The following is a 9,819-nucleotide window of genomic DNA, read 5'->3' on the forward strand; positions in this document are numbered from 1 at the left end:
ATAGAAAAGTTGTAGATAATTAAGTTATCTACCGGATGTTAAAATTTGGTAATATTTGGTTATGTGGTTTGTGAGTTATGTCTGTTCAAAGTTTGATTCCAAAAATGGCTGCTCTGTGTTTGTCAGGGACAGATTCTGGAACTTTATAATTTCGACCAGCTTAAGTTGAGAATCATGCGTTGATGTCTAAATATCAAATGTAGATAATTTCTTAAGATTTCCAGAATGTCTTAACTCATGTCTTTTGGAGTTGTGTAACTCCAGTTATGATTTATTTTCTCAGCTGCTGTTAACAGTCCTAAAAATGGTAGATTCCTTGTATTGCTGTTGCTTGGTATATTGCTACGTATGACTCATGTCTTTGGTAATGGCCAAGTTAATATATCTGAGACCTGGTGAAACATGTATGCCATGTCTAATATGTTTAGTGTTGCATTCCTTGTTGGCTTAGCATGTTGGTTGTGTGATCATTAAGTTGAGCAATGAGATGTGCTTAAGTGTGTTTAGTGTAACCATGCTCTTGCCATGCTTCTTGTGTGTAATGCTTTGTCTATTGCACTTCCATGTGTTCATGCATTTGCATCTTGCATGTCATCTAGGTACGCTAGATGAACCACGTGAAGGACGTGATGGTGGATCATCCCGAAGATGGAATGATTAAGCAAGTGTTATGATCTTAGATGTCACCAAGACGGAGCAAGCTAACTAATCTGACTCGGTGTCACATCCCAGGCAAGCCCCGGAGCATTATAAGCCTCCTACTTTTTGAAAGTGAATGAGTATATATATGTTCTATATGTATTGTTGCATTATGTATAGGAGTTGGATGAAACCCTTGCTGCATATATATACCCTTCCTTTTCCAGTATATATATAACCTGAATCCTAATTAGTCAGGATCACGTCTATGCTTAGCCATGCTTAGCTCGGTAGAAGCTAGATGATTTCCTGTCACCTGCGAGATATAGGTGGATTCTGGATCACGGCTGGCTATATTTGCTATCGTGGAAAAGAACCATGTGTTAATAATATGAAAGGAGACCGGGCGGGATGATGATAGTGATGCAACAAGGCATGGAGGTCTTGGGTGTGGAACTATCCCCGTCTGTGTCGATTAAGGACCGACCGTTGTACGTCCTCTTGTCATGTTGAACGCATGCCTAACACTTAGTTGGCCAGATAACTCGTTCCGACCACGAAGCCTACTAATATGACTCAGGCCGGAAGGTAGGTAAGTATAAAGTGTGCACTACCGGAGGAAGTGCGGTGTGCGGGGGACCATTGGCGTAAGTCCAAAGGCAGGTGAGTTAAAATTTCTGACCTCCCTGGCAGAGTGGTAGCCCTGGGAGTGCGGCGCTGATCGGAACCGCGATTCCTGAGTCGTACCAAAGGTGACCCGTTGGCTCTCCGACGGGGGATGCTTGGGTGAGTGTTAGGAATAACCCTCCAGCTGGATAGGAATCGATTCGAATCGCCGTCTCTCCCGGATAGTGAGAACTTGACAGAGCAGCGGCAAACGTAGCATTCACTAAATAACTTAATAGTTCTATGATGATGATGATGATCACAGCCTTGATAAACCTGATATGGTTATTATTGATTGATATTAATCAAGTGATTGCTTAGTACAGGTGCTAATCTAGTTAATAGGTTAATGAGAATTAAATGGATGCTAAATAAGAAAGGTTTAACTATTTATACTTAAGCTTTTTATGCAAAATGTTGTCCAACAAGCTCCACTTATATATCAGCCTTGCATACTCCTTAGTGTCATTTATTTCTGGTTTACGATGGGTAAGTCTAGCTGAGTACATTCTCGTACTCAGGGTTTATTCCCACTTGTTGCAGGTTGTGATGTGTCATAGCTACTGCAAGAGTTGGATGACTCCTACTGTAGTGAAGGAGTAAGATCATGGGCATGATCCTTCCTAGTCACCTCATCTTTGATGCTTTTGTTGGAATGGACTATGGTACTGGCATATATTTGAAATAAAAGTGATATTGGTTTCAAATTACTTTGCTTCCACTATTTGTAAACCTGAGTTGTAATAACCTTATCGAACTCCGATGTATTTGAACTACTTGTGAAATGTATGTAACGTGTGACTTGTTATGTTGAATCACTATGATCTTGGCTTGTATGTTGGTTGGTTTGAAATCCCTCGTGATTTTGTTGGACTACCAGAGTTATATGGGCTCAAGTATGATAAATTGATCGCTTCGGTGATTGTTTTTGTACTTGTGCTCTTATAATTTGGACGGTTCCGTGACATTGCATGTAAATGACACCTGAAACAAAGTTGTAGTACATTTTATAAGCTACAAAAGTTATGTTGATAACTTTTTATGAAAATGCCTGGAACCTGACCAAAAGTGGCCCACAAGCCCGAAAACAGTGTTGTTTCTACACTTAGCCAAATTTGGCTAAGTCTGGGAATCGGCAGATTCGACATAGGGTTATTGGGAGCCTTGTAGTTTGAAATCCAGGCCGAGTTAGACTTTTATCTTGTAAGCAAACCTGTAGATCTCGTGTAGCTCTAACCCAAGGAACAAATTTCAGCCAAAACCACCGAGTGAGCTGAGAGTAAAACGTCGATGAAGTTGGAGTTTCAATCGTCGGGATCGGGCGATTCAGAAAATGTTTCACTTTGGACAGTCGCCGTCCGCCGCCGCGTGTCCGGCCAGGTGTCGGCCGTACACCATCGATGGCCCCTCCTGTCAACCCCGACGTCGTCCACAAGACGCCACGCACCGAGTGGACTCCTCAGACGCGCCATTCACCCCTCCAGAGCCTCCCATTTCGCTCCGCCATCGCCTCGGCGAGCTCCGCCGCGCTTCGGCGAGCTCTCCCGGCCGCTCCACCGCGTCTCTGGACGAGCCAGTCCGCCTAGAGCTCCGCCTCTACGTCGTCTACCTCGACGTCCACTCCTTTCCCTTAGCTGAGCACCGGTGATGTCGCATTGCAAACTCCATCGTGAGCTCCACCTCGCCGGAGATCACAGAGATCACCGGCAACGTGGCCAGACCTCTCTGGTTCACCTCCGGCCGTGATTCTTCTTCCTATAGCTTTGTCTTGGGTCGCTATTGCTCGTCCGCAAGCTCTACCGCGTCACCGTTGCCTTGATTCGACGGCGTAACGCCGCGCAGCACCGCCGCTCCGCCATTCGCGACGGCGAGCACCCTAGGGTCCAGTAGAGCGCGAGTAAAGTAGGTCAACGGAATCGCCTTGAGGGGAGGAACACGTAGATGCCCTTGGATCCATCGGAGACCTCGCCGTCGTCGAGTTCCGCCGGCGACGAGCTTCTCCCCTGTCTCTGTCCCTCAGTCGCGTGGGTCCCGTGTGTCAGCAGATCCCACCTGTCAGTCTCATCCTCTCACACTACGGTTCAATGTATAGCAGGTTCTGTGGTGTTTTTGAAAAATTCATATCCCGAGTTTTGTAGATCCAAATGACATGGTTCCAATTTGGCTAGGTTTTGGTGGTAATCTAGTTTTTATTAAAAATATGAAACATGCCATGTTTTTACAGAAATAAATAGATATGATTTAATCTTTATTTTATAGGAGGTAATTATATCTTGAGATCTGTTGATCTGATGGCCATGCAAATTTAGAGTATCGTTACTGATGACATGAATATGCTCTGATAAATTTATCATGATTTTTTGAGGTCTGATTGTGTAGTTATAAATATTTCTTGTTCAAACAGGAGTTTATTGTGGTAATTTTAATAAATAAGTTATAACTCCTTTTGCGGTGAATCTTGCTGAGTGTTGTACTCATGTGTAAACAAAGCTAGGAAAAATCTAAAATCTGTTGTTTGACACTTTTTGGTAGGGTTTCACATTTATGCCTTGCATGCCTTTGCTAGCTTGTTATTTTTCTATCTCACAACCTGTATGTGCAAGTGCCCTGAAAATATGACGGTAACCTTGTGTTAGCATAAGTATCCTGCTGTAATTTTCTTAGAATTCTTGGAGCACTTGGGATGTATGTTCATTAAATCACCTTAATAATTAAATAAATAGAAAAGGTGATGATAGAAATGAGTTTAGACCTTGCCATGATGTTTTCTAGTGTTTCTTAGACATGTTATATCTACTGGTGCATTTGAATTGACCCTTTGATACATTCTTGTTATGTGCAAAATATTATTTTTGCTATTTATGCCTTTCCTAGAGCAATTCTGTGTAGCTGATAGAAATTGCTTAAGAACTAATTGAAGATGATGTTTTCTGGGAAACTTGTCTACAACAAACTTGTAGCTAACTTGCTTATCTACTTCGTGTCCAAGTTTCATGACATTTGGTTGAGTAGTGTAAAAGTTATGAATGTTACAAGTAGCTGCTGCAAAGTGCTTGCTCTCTGGATTTTCCAGGACAGCCAGCCAACTTTGTATGTTTTAGCATATTTTGGTTGGGAATCATTCTGGGATGTCTAAAAGTAAATTGTAGACAATTTACCAAGCTTTCCAGAAAGTATCTTTTTCCTTAGTTTGGCCAACTGATGCTTAAGTTATAGCTAAAACTTGTGACGAGTTGGTCTGTCTATGAAACCAGTGACGGAGTAGGAGAAGCTGAGGTTGATTAACTTGTCTAGTTAGCCTCTCTACCAGAGAAGAAATATGCACTTACTTGTTATTCTATGATTCACTTAATTTTAGGAGTTTATGTCCATGTTTATACTTTGTTGTGTATTCCTTGGCTCAAGCATCACGACATATTGCATGTTATGTGCATTCCCTATATTTATCACCTTGTCATGCATACATAGGTGTACCCAAGGGAGTGACGGTACTGGAGTACGAACTGCCCGAGCTGGAGGAACAGCAAGAGGAGCCACCTCGAGGAGCTGAGGAGGAGGATCTGCCCGAGTGCCCTGACCACCGTCCCTCTACTTACATTGAAGGCAAGCCCCGGAGCATTATAAGCCTCCTACTATTTTTGATATCATGTCCAGCTATCAATTGACTATGTTTATGTATTGTTGCACTAAGTATTAGGCGTTGATATGACACCCTTGCTGCATAATGACTACCTTATCCACCTCGTACCTCACCTAATTAGGTCCAGGAACGAAATAATGCTTAGCCATGCTTAGCTCGGTAGAAGCCGGGTGATTTCCTGTCACCTGCGAGAGTTAGGTGGATGCTGATCACGGTTGGCTATATTTGCTCTCGTGGAATTAACCATGTGCTAATAATGAACTTGAGACCGGGCGGGATGACGATAGTGCAGCAACAAGGCATGGAGGTCTTGGGTGTGAATCTATCCCCATCTGTGTCGATTAAGGACCGATTCGCTGTAACGTCCTCGTGTCATGTTGAACGCATGCCTAACACTTAGCTGGCCGGATAAGTCGTTCCGACCGCGAAGCCTACGAGTGCATCTCCGGCCGGATACCCCGTTCAGTTTAAGTGCGCACACCGGTTGGTAGCAAGGATGTGCGGAGAGTCAATGGCGTAAGACCGAGGTGTCAGGTTAGAGTCCTGACGCTGGCAGATTGGCGGTCCCTAGGGGTGCAGCGCTGTACGGACCCGAGACTTGGTCCGGAGTTGTGCTAAAGGTGATCCGAGCTGCCCTCATGAAGTATGCTTGGGTGAGTGCTAGGAATACCCCTCCAGCTGGATAGGAATCGATTCGAATCGCCGTCTCTCCAGGATAGTGATAACTTGACTCGGGCAGTCACACGTAGAACTCACTAAATAAACTTAATGGTTATGATGAGAATGTTGATAGCTATGTGATAATCCGGATATGGTTATTATTGTGATACTTAAATACTCAAGTGTATGCTTAGAACAGGTGCTAATCTAGTGGGTTATTGTTAAGTAATAAACCAATTGCTGAAATGTTAAAAGTAAGTCACTTACAACTAAAGCTTTTATGCAAAAAGGTGAGTCAAACCAGTCCACAAAGATCAGCCTTGCATACTACTTGGTGTCACTTTATTTCTGGTTTATGATGGGTAAGTCTAGCTGAGTACATTCTCGTACTCAGGGTTTTATTTACCCTTGTTGCAGATGATGTCGTTTATCACGGCTACTATGCTAACTGTCATCATCCGGCTGCGGACGATGAATAGATCATGGGCATGATCAACTTTCTTATCTTTAGTTATGCTTTTGTTGGGATGACTATGGAACTGGCATGTAATTAAACTATGTGTGTGATGTTTCAAAACTACTTTGCTTCCGCTACTAAACTGGTTTGTAATAACTTTGTTTAAACTCCGATGTGATGTAAAACTATGTTCTATGATGAATGTATGTAATCTGTGATGGTGATGCCTGATCATGTACGATCTTGGTTGTATGTTGATTGAATCGAGGTCTCTTGAGATTTCGTCGGACTACCGGGTTTATATGGGTTCAAGTCCATTGGCTTGACTACTTTGTGGTCGCTAATTCACTTGAATTCTTATAAATTGGACGGTTCTGTTACACACATACATCCATTCATTTCCATCTCCAGATTCACCCAAAATTATTCTATTCCTATCTAGGAGAGAATAGCCAAAAACATTATCCTATCCCTGTTACTCCCCGTGAAATAAATGCTTTTGATATTTTGGTTACTACCACTTGCTACATTATTCTAGGAGGGTGAGTGCTCTGAAAAAAAAGAGTGAATACATGGAAATAAAAAGGGGCAAGTGCCCAAAACCTCGAAGAAAAGAAAAAGTGAGACGAGAGGTGAAAATGGACAAGTGTCCGACAGTAGAATTAGGGTTACAAGATACCCACCTGAGAGATAAAAAAAGGAAAATATAGAGCATCTCATTCCACTCAAAAACCTTCAAAGTGCAAGAAAGGTATGTATCCCCTCAAAAGAGCAAAAGTAGAATTAGTCTTTCACCATTATTTTCACCATTATTACCATCATCACCATACACCATTCATCCGCCACACATGCACATCTTGATTTGACTTATTGACTTGTTTCTCTGGATCCATGGTTTGACTACACAATAAATGTCTTGTAAGTATGTATTAGCTGTCTCCCACCTATGAGCTCCAGATATCAAAACCTTGTTAGAGTAGGGTGAGAGAGAAGGCAATATCATTATGCCTCATACCACAAATACCACATACTTTGAGAGAAGGCGTATATTATCACTGCCTTGGTAAGGATCCAGAAATACCATAAAAGAGAGATTTGAGAGAGTCATACAAGGAATCTCTGAGTTTTATTTTGAAAATCTACAAAAACTCCAGAACTATAGTTGATCAAAGAACAAGAGACATGGTGCTTGACTTGACAGTTCTATCTTTTAACTGCTCAAGACACAAGTGATGGTTGCAAGCCCCATGGTGGAAGGTAATATGAGTAATTTTAAATCTTAACAGTTTATCGTAACCCAGAGATGAGATTTTGTTTGAACGCATGTGTACCTTTAAGGCATAAAACCACTGCAGAAACTCTTGAGTCCATCCTTGCTCAGGGACGAGCAAGAGGTAAGCTTGGGGGAGTTGTTGACGGTCCTTAAGTACCAAATATAATCAGCAAATAAACTAAGAAAAGGATCCAAATACAACCAACACCTAAACTTAGGGTTTTATCTGACATAATTCCACGAGTTTCGGTGTTTGTCTATTTCTGTAGGGGGTTATCAGGAAATATGGAGGAAAGGCCCACATGTCGGGTTTACATAGAGATATGAACGTACCGTGCACTTTTCTATCATCTAGAAGACTCCAGAAGCCACGGGAACAAACGGGAGGCCAAGCGGGCTCGGGGGCAGGGCGCCCGCCCTCCCCCGTTGGGCGCCCGCCCTGAGTTAGAGTCCAATCAGGACTCGCTTCGAGGATTATGCTCCACCGACCTAAAGGATCAAGAATATCCGTTCAATCAATGTCGGTTTGATCCGACGACCCAGATTCACTTGAGGGGACTATATAAGCAGACCCTCTGCCCCCTGGAGGAGGCACCTCTTGATCCCTATTCATTATTCATAGACAGAGCAAAAGCTAGGGTTTGGAGATGAGAGCTCTCCTCTCATTTCTAAACTAGAGTAGATCTAGATAGTAGCGAGATGGAGAGCGAGGGAGGATTGGAGGAGAGGCCGTCCTGTCGGTTCTTCCTCCGGTTGTACTTCGCCATGATCAAGCTTGCTCATGGGATGACTCTGGTAATCTACTTCTAATTCATTATGCAATTACTAATCATGTATGTTCTGGTTCACAACTCTTTTGAGTACTTCTAATCTCTAGGACCCTATAGGTTAGAGATGTATAGGTGTAAGCGTGGTGCTTAGACCTAGATTACTTGTGAATATCCTGTCTAGCAGGAACGTGTGGTAGGCCGTGTAGGTGACAGTTACATTGGTCCCCTGTAGTCCGCCTCCTGTTAGCAGGACGGGTAGGGTTTATCGGCCTATGGATAAGCATCCTTTGTGGTGTATTCTTATCACGTGGTTCGTCCCAAACATAGACATACCCCTTTGAAGTAGAGAAACCATAGTTATCCTCTCTATTCTGCTACCATCGCCCATATACTAGATTGCTCTACTCTCTATTCCCATATTATCACCCATTGTTATCTTACCTTTAATATTGTTCTTATTCAATTCTACCATCTTTCCTATTTACACTTATCTATCTATCTTGGTTAAGTTAGAGCATAGTTGGTTCTCCCGTTTCCCTGTGGATACGATAAAACCTTTAACCGGGTAAAAGCTACAACGGTATCCGTGCGCTTGCGGATTTATCTGTGTGCGTATAAATACCATAGTACACTCTAGTGCCATGCTGTGGATGACAACCTAGTATTCAAGTGGTGTTAGCAAGTGTCAACACCGACGTGTGGGCCTTTCTTCCATATTTCCTGATAACCCCCTGCAGAAATAGATAAACAGCAAAACTTGTGGAATTCTGTCAGATCAAACCCTAATTCTACGTGTTGCTTGTATATTGGTCCTTTTCCTTATTTTTTTGATAATTAAAATTGATACTTAAGAACCGTCAACAATTACTAAAACTGAAATTTACTATCTATGGGAAGCATGAACCTAAAACTAGAGTCTAGGTAAGAGAAGGACATGATATAAATTTTGAGCTACTGTTTATCTTGTTTCTACTGCACTAAGTTCTGGAGATTTATTTTGAAAACTTGCAAATCACATGATGAGTTCCTAGCATGACGAAAATCCCTACCACAGCCATACTTTCTACAATTTCTATATCTTTTGCTACTTATATTCACATTGAGTTTGATCGAGCTATGTAGACCCTTAGGAGCTTTTCATGTGGTTAAATCAAGATACAGACTTGCACTCATCTATTATACCATCCATCATCATTCATCAAAAATCTGCTAAAATATTGTTATCACTCACTGTCCCAAGTGTTGTTATTCTCTCTCTCCAAAAAGATTCAATGCAGAAGAGGCATGGGATATGCAAAAAATATGCGAGGAAAAAAAGGGGCTAGTGCCCGGAACCTTGAAAAAGAAAGAAAAAAAGACTGAGACGAGAGGTAAAAATGGACAAGTGTCCGGAGTAGAATTAGGGGTACAAAGATGCCCACCTGAGCAGACAAAATGGACAATTGTCCGACAGTATAATTAGGGGTATTTACTATACACCTGAAAAGAAAAAGAAAAAGAAGTAAAAAGATAGCACATGTTCTCCCAAATCAAAGATCAAGAGAGGAGGAGAGATAGCAATATGAGGAGCAATGAGAAGTAAGTTTTATCATCACTTATACATTTTTACCATCACTATCGTCTACTCCACCACACATGCACATCTTAATTTAATTATATGCTGAGTTCCTTTGGATCCATGGCTCGATTAGACAACATATGTATGAGCTGTTTT

The sequence above is a fragment of the Sorghum bicolor genome, chromosome 7 (genome assembly GCF_000003195.3).
Source record: "Sorghum bicolor cultivar BTx623 chromosome 7, Sorghum_bicolor_NCBIv3, whole genome shotgun sequence".
Lineage (NCBI taxonomy): Eukaryota > Viridiplantae > Streptophyta > Magnoliopsida > Poales > Poaceae > Sorghum > Sorghum bicolor.